The sequence below is a fragment of the Chaetura pelagica genome, unplaced genomic scaffold (genome assembly GCF_000747805.2).
Source record: "Chaetura pelagica isolate M959 unplaced genomic scaffold, ChaPel_1.0 scaffold399, whole genome shotgun sequence".
Lineage (NCBI taxonomy): Eukaryota > Metazoa > Chordata > Aves > Apodiformes > Apodidae > Chaetura > Chaetura pelagica.
The window spans coordinates 1,124,438-1,141,232 of NW_009970719.1; the positions used below are offsets into that span (position 1 = coordinate 1,124,438).

General features: G+C 37.6%; 1 protein-coding gene across 1 annotated transcript in view; it reads left to right on the forward strand.

The window, feature by feature from the left end:
- MMS22L (MMS22-like, DNA repair protein) overlaps positions 1-16,795 on the forward strand; it is an 89,461-nt gene that overhangs the window by 47,572 nt on the left and 25,094 nt on the right. The gene's annotated exons all lie outside the window — the stretch shown is intronic.

Sequence of the window (16,795 nt, forward strand, 5' to 3'; positions counted from 1 at the left end):
TTTTTTACACATCTGTAGATGATAGGTGCAAATACCTTTTGTTCATCTTTGCCAGCTGCCTATGACTCTGTGCTATGCTCTACCACATCTGTGCTTTAGTGCTTAAAAAAAGTTTCATAGTAAACATCTCATCTCTATAACCTGTTAAAAATCATTTACATATGTTGAATGTCTGGTTTTATTATACTTCATGGAAGCTTTTTATTACAGGGATATTTTTTTTGCTACTCTTACTAAAAACATTAACAGGCAGATACAGAGGTCTAGTAGATCTGCCTAGTGTAGATTAGGGAGTGCATGCAAAGATGAGACAGATCTTTCTCTTGAGCTCTGTAGGCTCTGAACAGTTTTTTGTGAAGGAACCTCCTTCTTACCAATTTGTGTACATGAATGCATTGTATCTTCATATTGGCTGCAAGTAACAGTAAGTCACAAACTCTGCCATTTCTACCTTAGTTGTAACCTGGCCTCCCCTGTTTTTCTGCCCAAACTTTGTTCTGTGGCTGCTGTTAATTCTTCAGGGACTGATGCAAGAATGAGTGATGTTACATGTATGTGACTCAAAAATCACTGCTGTACTGCATAATTCTTCTTACATCCTTTTTTTTTTTTTTTTGCTAATGCAGCAGTACCAGAAAACTAAGGTCTTTACATTAACAATTAGTAAAATTAGCAAATCAAAGTACTGAAAGATATCTTTTTAGTAGTACTTCTGCACTCCAATGTAAGTTACAAATCTAATTTTACTTCAGTTATCTGTGAGTATGTGTTATATTGCAGAGTTCACTGGTGGGAAATGGAGCAGTTGACACATTTTCTGAATTACACTTTCTGTTCCTCTGAAGCTCTGAAGATTATGCTAACATTTTTTAGCTATAATTGCACAGTGGAAACTTCCAAATGGTGTACAGAAATCGAATGCTGCAGCCCTAAAGTCTTATTTGATCCAGTGTCAAGGATTTAATTTTTGCTTAGTTTAAAAAGACCTGTTGCTTTTGTGGTTTTCTGGTTTGGTTAAGTTGTGCTAATTAAGTTGTGTTAATTTCCTTAACCATGAAAATACGTCTTCTTTTTAATTTCGATGAACACAAACAGTAAAAGACAAATAGAAATATTTTTCTTAGAATTACTCCTTTCACATCTGTAGTTTTATTCTCTATTTATGCTACTACAGTGATACAATCTCTGCTTTTGCTATTATTTGCTGTCATTGAGCTCAGAAAACATTGGTCATTGTATGCATGGAAGCAGGTAGCCAGTAATTATGCTTGGAAGAATTTACTGTATTTCAGTGCTTCCTACTTGAATATTCGTGAATTGGTTTTATTTCCAGTCTTTAAAAAAATACTGCACAGAAGTGATTTAAATCATTTTCATGTGGCATGGCAAAAATGCAAAAGCACTTTACCAGAAAGAAATGGTCAGCAATAAGAGCTGTTCTGCAAAGTTGGCTTGCAACAACTACCTCACTATGTGGAGAAAACAGTTATCCTGTAATAATAAGACTAATGAATTCAGAAATCCATTGATTGAACTGGCTCTGGGTAGATTATGTGCAGGCTTGCTTCAAGGAGAGGAATTTATGAAATGTTTGCAGCATCCAGCAAGCACTGCTGCTATAATACAGCTGCCTCCTCAGTGGTTTGCTTTGATCCTGTGGAATGAAAGGACAGGAGGATCAGCTCAGGTCTAAATGAGATTACAGCTGGTTCGGCAGCTTATCTGGTCTAATGCCAACTAGTGTGGCTTTGCACGTCCTAAGGGGTTTACAACAGAAACTGTTTATTGAGTATCATCGGTTTACTCAACACAAGCAGGCTAATCCTTCCCAGCCTCAGCATGTTGTAGGATTGTGCATGAGCCAAACCAAAAGCTGGTGTAGCCACGGCCTCCAGAGCCCTTTGTCTCGCTTCATATTGATTTTTTTACCTGTGTTAAAGACAGTAAAAAATAAAACCAATAACCATCCCTATTGTGAGCAAAAGGTTAATCTGACCTAAAATCTTACAAAAGCATCTTTTAACCCTGCAAGGGATGGCAGCCTTTCTCTGACTTTTCACTCAAGGGATTTTCTAGTTTAAGGTTTTGAAGAGCAAAATAGGAAAAACAGCTTAAACATTTAACTCCGTGTGACTTGCAAGGTCTCTGAATTCTTTCAGCAGCTGCCTGGAAAACTTTAAACAGTTACCTCTGACATGATTAACAATCTGTCATCTATCTGTGGTAGGTGATGCTGTGTATCAAGGACATTACATGCTGAATGTAGGCTGAGTAGTAGGAGCTGGTAGGTGTCCTAAGGCTCATGCTGGTTTTTCACCATAGTGGCTTTTATGTAAAAACATCATAAAATGCCTTGACCAGCTGCTTTCTCAGAAAAAAAAGAAACTGAAAACATTTTTTAAATCTATGCTGCAAGTTCTTAAACAGCATCCCTTTCTGTCTTCATATGAAATGCCATGGAATCTTAGATATAATATTTTATTGAGCATGTTTCCTGTCTGAGGTAAATCTTTTTTTAAGACATTGCGTGTGCCAGATTATAATAAATCAAATGGTTTTTATAGTATATAAAAGTAATAGATTAAACTTTAGGAAGCCTTGTAGAGTAAGAGCAATACCTTTGCACTGGAAAGAAGCAAAGTAAGTTATTGAATCTGCACTGTTGGAATTATGTAGGAATCTATTAGATACCTATATTTTATACTGTGCATATTATTGGCAATAATTAAATTAGTGTTTCCATGGTGCAGGGAAGAGAATTTGGTGACACACCTATCTCACCTATCTGTTATTGATTGCCTGTGGCAGACTTAAAATAGGTACTGTTCTGAAGACTGTAGAATACTGTCTAAGAAAAGACAGCAGTAGCTTGAGGATGAATAGCCGTTTTCTGTCGCTGCACCTAATTGGAATGAAGGTATATCTTAAGCTATGTTTAAGCAAAGAGGCTACCTTGGAGGCATTATGAGTGTTGGAGGGGAAACTGCTAAAAAATCTGTTTAAGATGAACACACAATTTACTAATATTTAAGCGTAATGGACAAGATATGTACAAGTTTAAAATGTAGTATTTATCCAATCACTTGTGTTTTATCAAATGTGGTTTTAAAAGCAATAGTTTACGCTCGTGTAGTTTACACTTTATAGATAAAAGCTATTTTTGGAGATTGTTTAAAGTCTTTTTGTTCAATCATCTGAACAGTGCAAATCAAAGCATTTTGTCAGACTGTGAGAAGTTTTGCCTGGATAATGCTTCCCACACACGCAGGTCACCAAATAAATTATGTGCATGGTTTTACAGCATAGCTGGTGCTGGAAGTTAAATGGATGCCCAGTGGTAGGACTCGTAAAACATTTTCCTGTTAACACAACAAGGCAGAATTGACATTGTTGATGGTAGCTTTGATCTAATAAACTATCAGTTCTAACAGTGATTTTTACTGTGTTTCAGTGGGGATGATGATACAAGTTTAGCAAGCCTACTGTTCTTCCTGGGTGACAGAAAATTAGCTCTACTGTTTCTATTGCCAAATATTGGAAACAACGTTAGTAGGGGATGTTTTGTACCTAAGGCAATATCCTTCACTAAAAAGATGTATTACACAAACAGCATCCTTTAACGCAACACATAGTCCATAAATAACAGAATTTATTTTTCAGGAAGGAAATAAAATACACTGTTTTGGAATTTGGAAACAAGTTACTTCGTTATCTTGAGGACAAGTTTGCCTGCCTTCAAAAATCTGTTTTGTCTCTCAGAGAGAAAGATTTCCCTAAACCACTTTACATTATATGACTCCCAGCAGGTTGCTAGAGACTATCCATATGCATATAGTTTTTGATTTTCTGCAGAGGCAGCTAGAGGAGTTGGAGCAAGAGAAAAAAAAAAAATACAACACAACTTTATTTGAATTACAGCTCCTCTTCTGTTACAGTCTTGTTTTAAATTCAGAGAAATACAGAAAACTTGAAGTATTTTCTCAGGCTTCCTAACTGAAAAATAAGAATGGTGTGTAATGAAGTGTTACACATCAGGTGTGTTACTGGAAATGATCTTCAGGATGTCTGAAGACATAACTGTATGTAGTAGTGCTTCTACTTTTTGTTTTCAGTGTTTGAAGTTTATATTTTGATACTATTCCTTTACCTTCCCTTAGGACTTTATGTAGTTATCCTCAGTGTGGGGAGTCTGTTAGTACTGGGCTCAGAATTGTAAGAAATTACTTGCTTATGGTCAACCTATTAAACTTCAAATTTATTTATTATTTTTTTTTAGGTAAATATGCTGTGTAAAAATTACTTTCTAAAAGTATAAGCAGTAGCAGATGATATGAACCTGCCCCATTATAATTCTCTGTCAACTGGTGTTATCCTGATCTCTGAGTCCCATGGAACAGTTAGAGGCAGGATTTAGGAAATTACTGTACTTAAAAACAGGTTTCAGTACTGGCCTTTCAGTGCCAGTTGATTTGCATTCCAGTCACACTGCGTAGTTACCATTTCTCATGGAATTTTTTTTTTTTTTTTTTTTCAAACAAAAGACTGTAAGAAATTGGTAAAAAAGGCTTAGCTTGTAAAAATTCAGAAAATTTGTTGTAACAGAGTCTGGGTCATTGTTCAGCTATAGACAGCTACACTTCATTGTCCTCCTGGTGCTCTAGAAGGATGTGTTTCAAGTCAATTATATTGTATAAGTGAGCAGCATATTTGGTTCCCAGTACAAGAAAGACACTGAAATACTGAATTAAGTCCAGCAGAGAATGACCAGTGTCATTAGGGGTCTGGAGCACAGGCCCTATGGGGGGAGACAGAGAAAACTGAGTTTGTCCATCCTTAGGATAGGAAGACTTGGATTAGAGGTGGCAGGTGGAAGGCATTTTGTTTTGTACAACAATCTAATGAGGGGGTTTAGATAAGATGGAATAAGATGGGATCAGATGATGAAGGGACTGGAACATCTCTCCCTTCAGGGGTGGCTGAAGGAGCTGGGACTCTTCAGCTCTTAATGTATACAAATACCTGAAGGTACTTGAGGGTGCAAGGAGGGAGAGAGTGAGGCTCCTTTCATTGGTGCCCAGTGACAGGACCAGAGGCAGTGGGCACAAACTGGGACACAAGAAGTTCTGCCTGAACATCAAGAAACCCTCTTGTCACCGTGAGAGTGACCAAGCCCTGGCACAGGTTGTCCAGGAGACTGTGGAGCCTCCATCCTTGAAGATATTCAGAAGCTGTCTGGACATGGTCCTGGTCAACTGGCTGTATGTTTCCCTGCTTGAGCAGAGGGGTTGGACAACATGATCTCCAGAGATCCCTTCCAATTTCAAATGGTCTATGACTCTGATTTCTCAGTAGGAATGGAAAACACAGGTTTTGCACACAACAGTATGTATGCAATGCAGTACTGTTCCATATAATATCAGCATATTGTTTGGTGTGTGGCATCTTTTTAGAACTTTCAAAGCAAAGAGCTCACTTGGAAGGCCTTGATGGGGTTGAGTGGATCTTACTGTTGAGTATTCTGAAGAAAGGTAGTCTTTAATTGTGCTAAGCCAGCTGATTTGCTGTGACCCTCGAGTTCTTGGTAGTAATTCCATCCTGCTCTGATGGCAAGAAGGAAGAGCTGTCATGTAAGGTTATTACAAATGATCTTATGTAGCAGCAGTGATTTGCTCTTTCCAGCTAAAAATCATAACAGCTAAAACTGTCTGTTCCCTATATGACAGATATTAGCGTTTATATTCCTAACAGGCTATGAACTTGAATAAAGATCATTTAGAATGAGCTGGGCTTCCTGATCTTTCAAACTTAAAATACCTTGGAAACCAAATTTAGTCTCAAAAAAAAAAAGTCCCTATAATTTAAAGTTACAGAAATGTAATTATTATTTTTAATACGGTATATGTAATTACATATGATATATGTATATTATATATGCAATTAAGTAGGCTGGGGAAGAACTGTTCACAAGGGCATGTAACAAAAGGACAAGGGGTAATGGTTTTAAGCTAGAGAAGGGTTGGACATTAGGAAGAAGTTCTTTAATATGAGGATGGTTGATCACTCAAACAGGCTGCCTGGAGAGGTGGTGGAGGCTCCATCGCTAGAGACATTCAAGGTTGGGCTTGATGGCGCTCTGAGTGGTCTGTTCTAGTTGGAGATGTCCTTACTTATTTTAGGGGGGTTGGACTAGATGACTTATTCAAAATAAGGGTTTTAATAACTGAAATGGAGCTGATTGCAGTTCTTTGAAATGGCAACGGTTTAGAAATATAGTTTTATTTAGAGGGGCGTTTTGTATATATGTGAACTAAAAAGGGGGAAAACAACAGCTTAGCATAGTATCACTTTGAAGCGCAGTCTGACCATTTTTTCCTTTATTTTTCTCTATTTGTTTTTTCAGGGGATTTAAAAAGTCTGAATCTCACCTGTGCTGAAAGGCTGCTTAGGCAAACTAAATATCTTTTTAAGTGTTGGCTTTTTCTGTGTTGCTTCTTTGAAGAACTGAGCACGTGTTCAGAGCAACAAAACAACTCCCACTTGTTGGGCAGTGCAGGATGTAGCACAGAGAGCTTGGCTGCCATCTGTGAATGGCTGAGCCCTGCTGCTGAAGTGAGTACCTGGACTGACTCTCCTGGAACTTGAGATTTTGGGACAGCAGAGAGTCACTTTATGTTTTTGTGTTCCAGTTTATACTTTGCATTAAAGACACACAGAGAACTGTGATAGGATATGCCTGTTTAGTACTGGATAGGAGCTAAGTTGGCTGAATACCAGTGAAGGTAATGAAGGAAATTGCAGTTGGACTCAAATTAGCTGTCTGTTTTTCCCAAGACCGGTCCACAAGCTGAACTAGTTGCACTGAACTGATGTAAGTTGTTTTGTCTTTGCTGCTCTTGCAACCTTATCATAGTTAAATGCGGTTAGGAAAAGACAGCAGCTCTCTGGCACAACTTTGGTAGGGTGGCTGAAGCCACCCTAACATGAAGCCCAAGTCATGTTCCCTCCCAGCAGACCTAGCCAAAGCAGGTTAGACCTTTGCTGCTTGCATTTACATTATGGTAATAACAACTTGTCTTTTCAGTAGTTAAACCCTTTGAGAACGATTAGGGAGAAAGTGCTAATTTATATTCTGCAGCTCGGAATGTTTGGCTTTCTTGTACCTTTGTGGTTTAGGGTTGTGTGCCTGCTCTTGTTAATATCTTTACTTTGTCTTTAAGTATAGTGAAGATGTTGGGGGTTTCTGGTTCTCCCTGTATGTTTTTTAAGTATAACTGAGCAGACACAACATGCTGTCACAGTGAACACAGGGTTCTCTATTACTGTGCTTAGCTATAGAGAGGATTATATTAAACTTGGTAACCTTGCTGAAGCCCCTTTGCTGCTATATTGATAATCTTCACATCATTCAACTGCAGTTGAAAACCTTTTATTCACTGCATTAACACTTTCCATCCCAGTGAGGATAAGAATCAGGAGATGAGTTCTTTGATGTGCAGATCATTTTATTTTTTTTAATTAGTGTAGTCCTTTAGATGTTGCCTTGAACGTCTCTTTACCTAGGTACATACAGGGAATACTCATCAGTCTAACCATTCAAAAATGGGTAAAACAATTTACTGATGAAGGAATTGGTGATTAACTAGGCAACTGTTAATGCTGTCTGGTGGCTTACAAAGTAGTGAATGCTTAAGGAAAAGATTTCTATTGTAAAAGAAATCATCAATAACATTTCAGAGTAATTAATAAAAAAAATTCCTCATATGCTGCATCTAAAAATAAACAGTATTACCTACATATCAGTAGATTGAAGAAGCAATGTAAGATGTGTTGACATTTTGCATCTGTGATGAATGCAAACCTATTAATGAACAGCTTTCCTCTAAAACATAAAGTTAAATGCGTAGCACATCATTGGAACTTACTGTCCCATCTTCAATATTGCACATGGTAGAATCACAATTCTGTGATTGTTGACACTTGCTTTGCCTCTCTTTAATCCAGCCAGTAAGGAAGAATTTCAAGCCTGATTTCCTTTTACTTTTTCCATTATTTTATTTTGTGCTAGTTCTTTTGCGAATTCTTGCTGTTTCTTGTAATTTAATAAGAAGTGTTTCAGGTAGACTGCTGGTATATTTCTCTGTGTGTTTAAGACCTTCATCAAGCAACTTCCAAGGGTTTCTATGACAGCTTTCACTTGCATCTCACAATTATGGCATCTCTTTAGCCCAGATCATTGCAAGCCTCACTGCATCCACAGTCATCTGGGAGAGTCAGGACAGGACAGGCTGATCATGCCATGTTCCAGGTCTCTCTTCTGGCATACAGTGCATGGGGGAAAGGTCACTGCAGGAAGAATGTGATGAAAGAAGTGGTACTATAGAGGAGAGCTGGCTGTGCTTGTAGGTCACTTCATTTCTGGTTTATTTTCTTTCAGAGTTAAACTCTTCAGCAGTTGCTCTCTGTCCACTTCCCTATTTGAAGGTTTTCTGCATTTCTTCCTGCAACTCCATGAGTTTTAAAATAGGGGGGGTTTATCCTCTTGTACCTGCCAAATCTGTTGGTGGTATCCTGGGAAGTTTTATTGCTCTCTGGTAAAGGGTGGGAATGTTCAGGCTAGTACCGATAAGGCCTTTGTGCCACATTTGCTTTCCAATAGAAAAAAGTAATGGAGCATATGTGAATTGCACCTAGATATTGGGTCATCTTTGTCACTTTGCTGCACTCCTTCCTTCTCAAAGTCCAGATGATGAACTCCCAAAGAAAGAATATATTTAAAGTTTCAAGGAATGACCATGTTCCAAGATGCTGATGGATTACCAAACATGGATTACCAGATTCTTCTGTATTAGTTTCAAAGAGCCACATTTCTTGAGTTATGTTTCTCTAATGTAGTAGAAAAAAAAATAAAAATAAAAAAATGTTAGGAACATTGTCTTGAATTTGAATAGTATATGCTTTCCATTTTTGCTTATTATGAGTTGCAGTGGCTATGTTTTGGGGTATGTTTGGGTTTTTATATAACCTTAAACTTAGAAAGCTTTATAAAGAGTGCAAAATCTAAAAATGTTGTGTCAAAATATAATGGAATCAAATGTTTTTAACTGAGCAGTTGATAGACTTACTTGTGGAAGATACAGTAAATAAACTAACAAAAAACCCCAAACATAAAGAGTAAAAAATATAATTGTGAGAATATTAAAATACTAATACTAATAATAATTTTAAGAATTAGATTCCCTGATAATGTGAGAAAATGCTGCTGCTCTACTTTCATTATAACATTGAAAAACATCTGTCCCATTTGTCCCACTCTTTTCTGTGTTTTAGTGAATAACCCAGGTAATTTCTGAGAAATGAAATTTGGCTTTAGTCTTTACATCACTAAAAGGAAAACGTTTCTAGTGGTTAACTGTTCTTAAAATATTTGTGTCTTTAAAGAGCTTTATGTAATTTCCTAAACAGGTTTAGTAATGAGTAAGGATCATTTAGCTTAAGGTATTTTCTGTTGATATTATTTAACTTGGAAGGTGACCCTGAGCTAAATTGCAATGTGTGATTTGAATGCCCATGGGCTGCCCTTCATTGGTTTGATTGGGGGAAGTTATTTGGTTTTCTAATATACTTTAATTACTCTGCTTATATAAATTGTCAAATTAGAAGCTGCTTAACTGTTGAGTCTGTTCTGTCAGTGATCCACTAACAATAGGAATATACTAGGCTCTTCCACTGAGATTTGAAGATTTATGCCATCAGTGAAAGAACTGGAATGGCTTCATTTAAACCTACTGAACCTTCAATAGGAAAGGGTATGTGATCAGCTTCTGCTCAAGCAGCAATTGGTGGGTGGTAAATTGAAAGGACCTGTAGCCTTTTTTAGTTTGTTAATAAGCCTTTTTTTCCATTAAGGGAACATAATGCAAAGTATGTTTTAGGATGTCTAGGGGCAGTGTTTTGCTGATGTGCATTTGGAAAAAACAAACCAGTATGGTCAGGATTTTTGGGTGGAGAAAGGTGGAGTATGTTTCAGCAGTGATTAGCTAAGGTTTTACAGAGCAGCTGTCCTAATTGAAATGCTACCCTAATGTCTGTGTGTGTCTCTTACAGCCCATACGAGATGCCCTTGTGTTTTTATTTATCTCTCACTAGATATATATGTGTCTACATGCATACATATATAAACAAGTCCTAGAGCTTTACCGAGATTTAGGCCTTTCTTGAACACATCACTGCCTTGTTTGGCATTTAAAGCATGGGTATCTTATAAAACAAACCACTCTTGCCTCCTGTGTGGGACTGCTAGCTTACAGAAAATATTAAGTGAAGAATTGAAGCCAGTGTTTTTCTGATGGGTCCAGAGGGGTCTGTTTCGATGTCATGAACAACAGAAATCTGTGTGCTTGGAACTATTGTTGAGTCCTACTGCTGAAGAAGTGTGTTTGTTTGTTTGGGGTGATTGTGTGTGGGGGTTTTGTTTGTTTAAATTTTATAATTTTTTTTATTTTTTTTTTTTTTCAGTAACAGACAGATGGTCTGAATAAATCAGTATGTGTTACCTAGTGGTTAAGATGTAATACAGGGAGGGCAGAGTGCCATGTGCTCCAGTCCTTGTTCTGGGATTTCACATTTTCATCCAGTGACTGACTTAATGTAAAACTCACAGTCCAAGAGCAGAGCCTGATACCAAACACAGTCTATCAAAACAGGACCTATGTGCCTCCACCCTACAGTTGTGACTCATTGGTTGTTATATTTTAAAAAGTGTATTGCAGGTTTTAAAATGAAGGTAGCTATGTTGTGCAGCCTGCTGTTCTTGGTGTCAGTTATGATCAACTTTCTGGGCCCTGGCAGACTGAGCTTGTGGGCTAGATGCACCACTGAAGGCATCTGTGTAGCTGAATTGCAGGCACCTAGTTGAACTTCCCTGTCAAAAGAGGGTGATCTGAGCAGTTTAGGAATTATGATTCAGGAGTATGAGATCTGTTAATACCCTGCTTTTTAACCACTGCATGCTTTTATCCCTTTGGATTTCATCCAACATCTAAGACTTTGTGCATGGATCACATTGTTGTGCCTGATGAAGGCATGTTATAACACTGGCACAGATGATTTTATGCATAGTCTGTGCTACCAAAACCTGAAGGACAAATGGATGAATTAAAGCATTTGATCAAAATCCTGGATGTTAGAGTTTAGAAAAAGCATCCCTCTTCCCTCATTGTTCTTCCCTACCTCCTCAGACCCATCAGTGATCATCCTACACATACAAAACCAGGCATATAATTCAGATATACTTTTTTGCAGTAATCATTTAAACATGCAGTTTATTGTGGATTATTGAAGCAAATTAAACTGCAGTAAGAACACTGAAACATGACTTAAATATTGATCTGATGGGGGTATGTAAATGTTTGTTAATACTGCATCATGACCTTTCTAGTCAACTGTACATCTCATTGGTGGTGATGCTATCATTGTGGCTTGCACAGTGCTGACACTTTCATTATAAACTGTGGGATCTTTTCTTATATATTAGGGGGAAGTTTCTCATGCTTCTTCCTGAAACCTGTTTTTTAATTCCATAAAGAAGGGTTAAAAGTCTGTATTGTTTCAGGGTTTGTTTTGGATTTTTTTGAGTTACCAGAAAATGAAAAAGCTGTTGCTCAAGCATGAAACTTTTTATCTTCTTTATATGTCTGTTGGAGATGCAGAAATAACTGAAGTTAACAAATTGTCATTTGAGTTGGGATTACTTCTTCTATCCAATTGCTATTGCAGTCATACCTGTTTCAATATAAAGGGATAGAAAATAGACACTGTGTCCCACAGAGCTTAGAAACAGATTTAAAAGAGGACTTTGTTGTTTGAATCTGACTTGGGTAGAATTTAGACATGTTAGCATGTTTCTGTGAAACTGCCTGAATGTGGAAGTCTCTGAAAGTCTGTAGGTGACTCCAGTTTTGACCACTGAGGTGTTCCCTAGGTACCCCAGCTGGTGTGCCCAGAGACACTAAGACTGTTTTCACAGGCCATAGCTATTTAGCATCCAGCTTAGGTACTTTCAGGCCATAAATGAGATGTTTTAGTACTTACAATTCTTTAAAGTATGCTATCGGTTCTGTCAGTACTAAACACACTGATAACCAAGAGTTCAGGGCAGAGCTCTGCCATTCAGCCTACTTGTGTTCAGAACCAAGGCCAAGAGAAAGAAGGTTCATCCTTTTACACATTAGGTCAAATGGTCACATCATTCACTTGTGATGAGGAAGCTAAAAGCCTTTACCATGAAACATGAAGCCTGAAACCCAGATCTATGACTTTTCACCAGTCTCTAAGCATGGTTAGTTTGGGCATTTTCCTTTTGGAGGAGCTGGACCATTGTGGAAGCCCTGTGCAGCTAGTGTGCCACTTGTGTCAGTCCAGATCCAGTTAATTTTCATGAATGCATGTCTAAGAGAGGTGGGATAATTCAGTTTGTTACTTGTACCTTGACACAGCTCCATGACACTGCTGAAAGCAGACGAATCCAGATGCAACCATTCAGTCCTTGCCTTTGTGAATGCCATTATTATAGTCCATACTTAAAAGAGCTTTTATTTTTTTAATGTTTTGAAAAATTCTGTATAAAAGTAATTAACTTGCTCTAAGAATGCGTTCTCCTTCACACTGTACTATATTTTATGGCAGTATAACAGGTTATTACTTCAGAAATGTACATATATTTTGTGTCAAAAGCTGATTTTAAGTACACACATAAAAATCAGTAAATGCTTATGAACAAATTACTAAGTAGATGTTGAACAACAAGTTTGTCAACACAGGAGTTGGTATCCATGTGGATCAATTAAATAAATGCTATAGTTGCAATTTTCTTAATTTTCTTAATTTTTTCCTTAACTATCATGTAACTAGGTGGCATATTAGTCAACTAACTGAATACCCACACTGGCTTATTTTCAAAGGCATATGGAGGGCATGCAAGGACCTTTTTCAGTAACTAGTCCTATCCAGGATTAAGCTGGAAATGTGTGTGGCTTCAGCTGAAATCTCAATTCCAGTTCTGGTCGCTATAAGAAGCAACAACCCTGATGGAATGAAAGGAAGAAATTAGTAAAGATATTAAAATAAGTTTTGTTGGTTTATGGCATTCAAAGAAGGTGAAATTGGATGAGTTATTTTGAATTGAATTCTGAAATGCTGCTTGGTAAATGTTTTTCGGTGACTAAAGCTGAGTGGGCTTCTCTCTCACAGGGATCATAGAGTTTTGCAGCTGTAGCCATGGCACAAATGTTTAGTGTATCACTGCAGTAAGATTAATGCAACCACAGAAGATATGACTGCATAGATTTCTGCAGGAAAGCCAAATGTTTTGCCATACAATAGTGCTATGAATTTCTTTTTATTGGCAAGTGAGAGGGGAAGGGAAGCACCTTTCTGTATGAAATGGAGTAGCATCAACGTTGGCACTTTTATTTTGGATTTTGTTTTAAAGCCATCATTATTGTGCAACCTGTTGATAATCTTTTCAGCAGAGACAAATATGTTTTTCATTATATGGAGGTGGCTTTTGGTTTTGGGGAGACCTTAAGGTGCTAACGTTGTTGTTGTGTGCATTTTTGAGTAGCTGACATCACCTCTGTGTCTGGGGTGTGTTGACAGAATGTAAAGTTCTTCTGCCTTCTTCACTAAAATCAAAATTCTCACGTTATTGTTCCCTGTGTCAGCTATTCTCCATATCTCTTCAATTCTTTATGCTGAAATTTTCATAGCTACCCCATAGCTGAAGAATCCTCAGCTTCCCCCAGTCACTTCTGTTGCTGTTACCACCTTTATGGCAACATGAAAATAGGACCAAGGTGCAATGCATTTGTTGCCAAAATACCAGAAGTAAGAAACTCTGTTTATAATCCTAGTGATGCCAATAGAATGAGAATGTTTAGGAGGGAAATCTCCAAGTATTATTAAAGTTCGATTGATCTTCAGAGAGCGCAAAGCCCTTATTACATGTCTTTGAATCTGAGTGTCATGGTGCTTTGTTTCATTTTACTTTGCATGAGTTTTCCTTGAAAGAACTGATGTTAGTAGTTGAAATTCTAAGCATCAAAGCCATTTATCATTTTAGAAATACTCATGTATCTCTACATATGCTCCCTAGACTTATCCAAGGGTGTTGGTCCTGCAGGTGCTGTTTTTCAATTATTTATTTGTTTCAACATAAAAGGGTCATTCATTTCTTTAAAAATACTTCCCTGAGCTTAATCTTTTCTTTACTGGGTAGCTGAGTTCTGTGGAAGTGGCGGCTGGCCTGGTGTGGGCTGGGGGCAGAGGAACCGGGAGCACAGGCTCTGAAGAAACCAGTGCCTATATTTATAACCTGGGAGCCCATGAGGGTGGTATTATGTGTTCCTGGCAGTGCTGGTAGGAGGAGAGAGGTCTTGTCTCATTTTGGGGAGTTCTCAACTCTTGTATCAAATTAAATGACATTGTATTAAGTCTGGGTGCCAATATACAGTTGGTGAAGATTACGGACTAGTAGTGACTTGAGTTTCCGTGTTTTACTTTTTATGTGTTTTACTTTTCCAACTTGACCTAAAGTTTTGCTTCATTATAGTAATCCACGCTTGTAAAGCTGTGGTTTATGCTTACAAAATGATGGTTCATGATTAAAATATCTGCAATCCAGATAAATGGCTGCAATTCTTTATCCAGGTGTAGGGTTTAGAAAATAATCCCATATGCTGCTGCTATAACTATACATCCAGCACAATCCTCATTCAGGTAGCACAAACATTCCCTTCTTTTATAAGCTTGGGATTGATTTGAGCTGATAATAAAATGAAAAAGCACAGCTCTTTTTATGGAAATAAGAAATTCATGATTTAAAACTAGTAAAAACCACACCAAGTTACTGCCATTGTAATGAGGCAACTGGTGGTTCCAAAACTCTTAACACAATGGACAACAACAAGTATCTAGTTTCAGAAACTGAGTGATGTTTCATGGTATCCTTGTATCGTGTGGGGAAAAATGTGGAAACTGAATAAAAAGTAAAATTGTATTTATCCATATTTTTAATGGAATTTTCAAAAATTGCTTGTAGGTAGAAGTAGCTGGCTGCTTCTGCTGCAGCACATATTGATGCCTCATCGATTTTAAGCATTTACCTTATTGCAAGCATTTGTGTAGGTTACTATGAATAAACATAAATACTGATTTGTACGTGTTGCCCTTCCACTGACACAGAGATATATTACCTTACTTTGGAAGTCTGTACACCCTTCTACTTTGCATAGATGGCTAAAGGAGATGCAAGGCACTTCTCTTTGGAGAGGCAATTTAGAGGAGAGAAAAAGGTCTTTGTGCAATTTCACAGTGTAGTCTGGATGTAAGTAGGGCAAGATTTAGTCCCATAAGTTTTATTCTCTGCACTGTGAAGCATCATGCTTTCCTTTCTTAACAAAATAAACCAAAAAAAGCCTGTTACAGTTTTACTGTTAAACTTTTTTTAACTGGCTTCTCTAGCCCTATTTTTTACTTCTCATTGTTTGTCCTCTAGACCTCACTATTTGTGCACCCTTTTCTTTGTCTTCTTGTTGTTTTTTTTTAATAAGGGACACTCTCAAAAAAGTAGTGCTTGACTTCTTATGCTATTCTTGCTTCTATTTCAATTCATGTTGACATGGAGAATATGCCTTATAAATAAGAATACCAGCTGACATACTGGACATCTTCCTGAGTTACTAAGCACTGATTGTTTCCACAGCATTCTTAGAGGGCAAGTGGTCTTACTATCCAAATATCACAGCTGGGAAACTGAGGCTAACAGAGACTATGATTTCTGTGAAGCCACAGAGGGAATAAATGTTGGGATTACAATTCCTGGCTTCTGTCCCTCTGTTTGGACTTAAGCCATCTCAAAGAAATACTTGATTCCTCCTCATACAACATACCCTTCCATGTCTGTTAAACATAGCCTGGTACGCAATTCTCTCTCTGTCTGTCCTATTGAAACTAATGGATGCCTGCAGGCAGGCATAAGGTGTCGTTACCTTTGACAGCCAGTATGTTTTATGTTTTAAATTATGTGTTAGGCAGAATTTTTGGATCCTAATTTGATATAATGAGATGCACTTCTAATATCAACCCTAGGACGGGGAGGCCTTGCAGCCAGCCTACTCTTTATTTAAAATTATTCCATTTCAGATGTCCTAATGAGTGCTGTGAGTTGTGTAATTCTTTCATAATTTTCCCATGTTCCCAGAAGGGAACTAGGAGCTGGAGTTTTTTCTATTTTTGTTTTGGTTTATTTCAAATTAGGGGGAGCACAGAATAAAGATGCAGAGGAAGAGTTTTGTGAAACACTTGCTATTGTGAAAATGGCAATTAAGAAAAAAATATTATGGTCTACAAATGCTAGTGGTTAGGCAAGTCTCGATGCCTCTGCTGTTTGCCATTATCTTATAAATATCTTGACTCTGACTTTACAGTGCTGTTTATAGAATTTAATAAAGCAAATGTAATAATGCTGCCTGTGCTTTAATGCACAATCTCAATTGAGTTGACCAGAAGATAAATAGGAACAGGAATGATAGTGCGTTCCTACAGATTGTTTTTAATAAGCATGTTATTTAGTTGATCAGCCCAGTGCAGTAATGCCTCCTATCCTGCTCTACCAGACAAATTTATTAATGCTTCCTCCCCTCCACCCCCCATTTCTCTGTGAACATTGATTCCCTGCAGACATATCTCTATTAAACCGCTAGAAAGTCACAACTTCCAAATTAGATTAAGTAGCAGG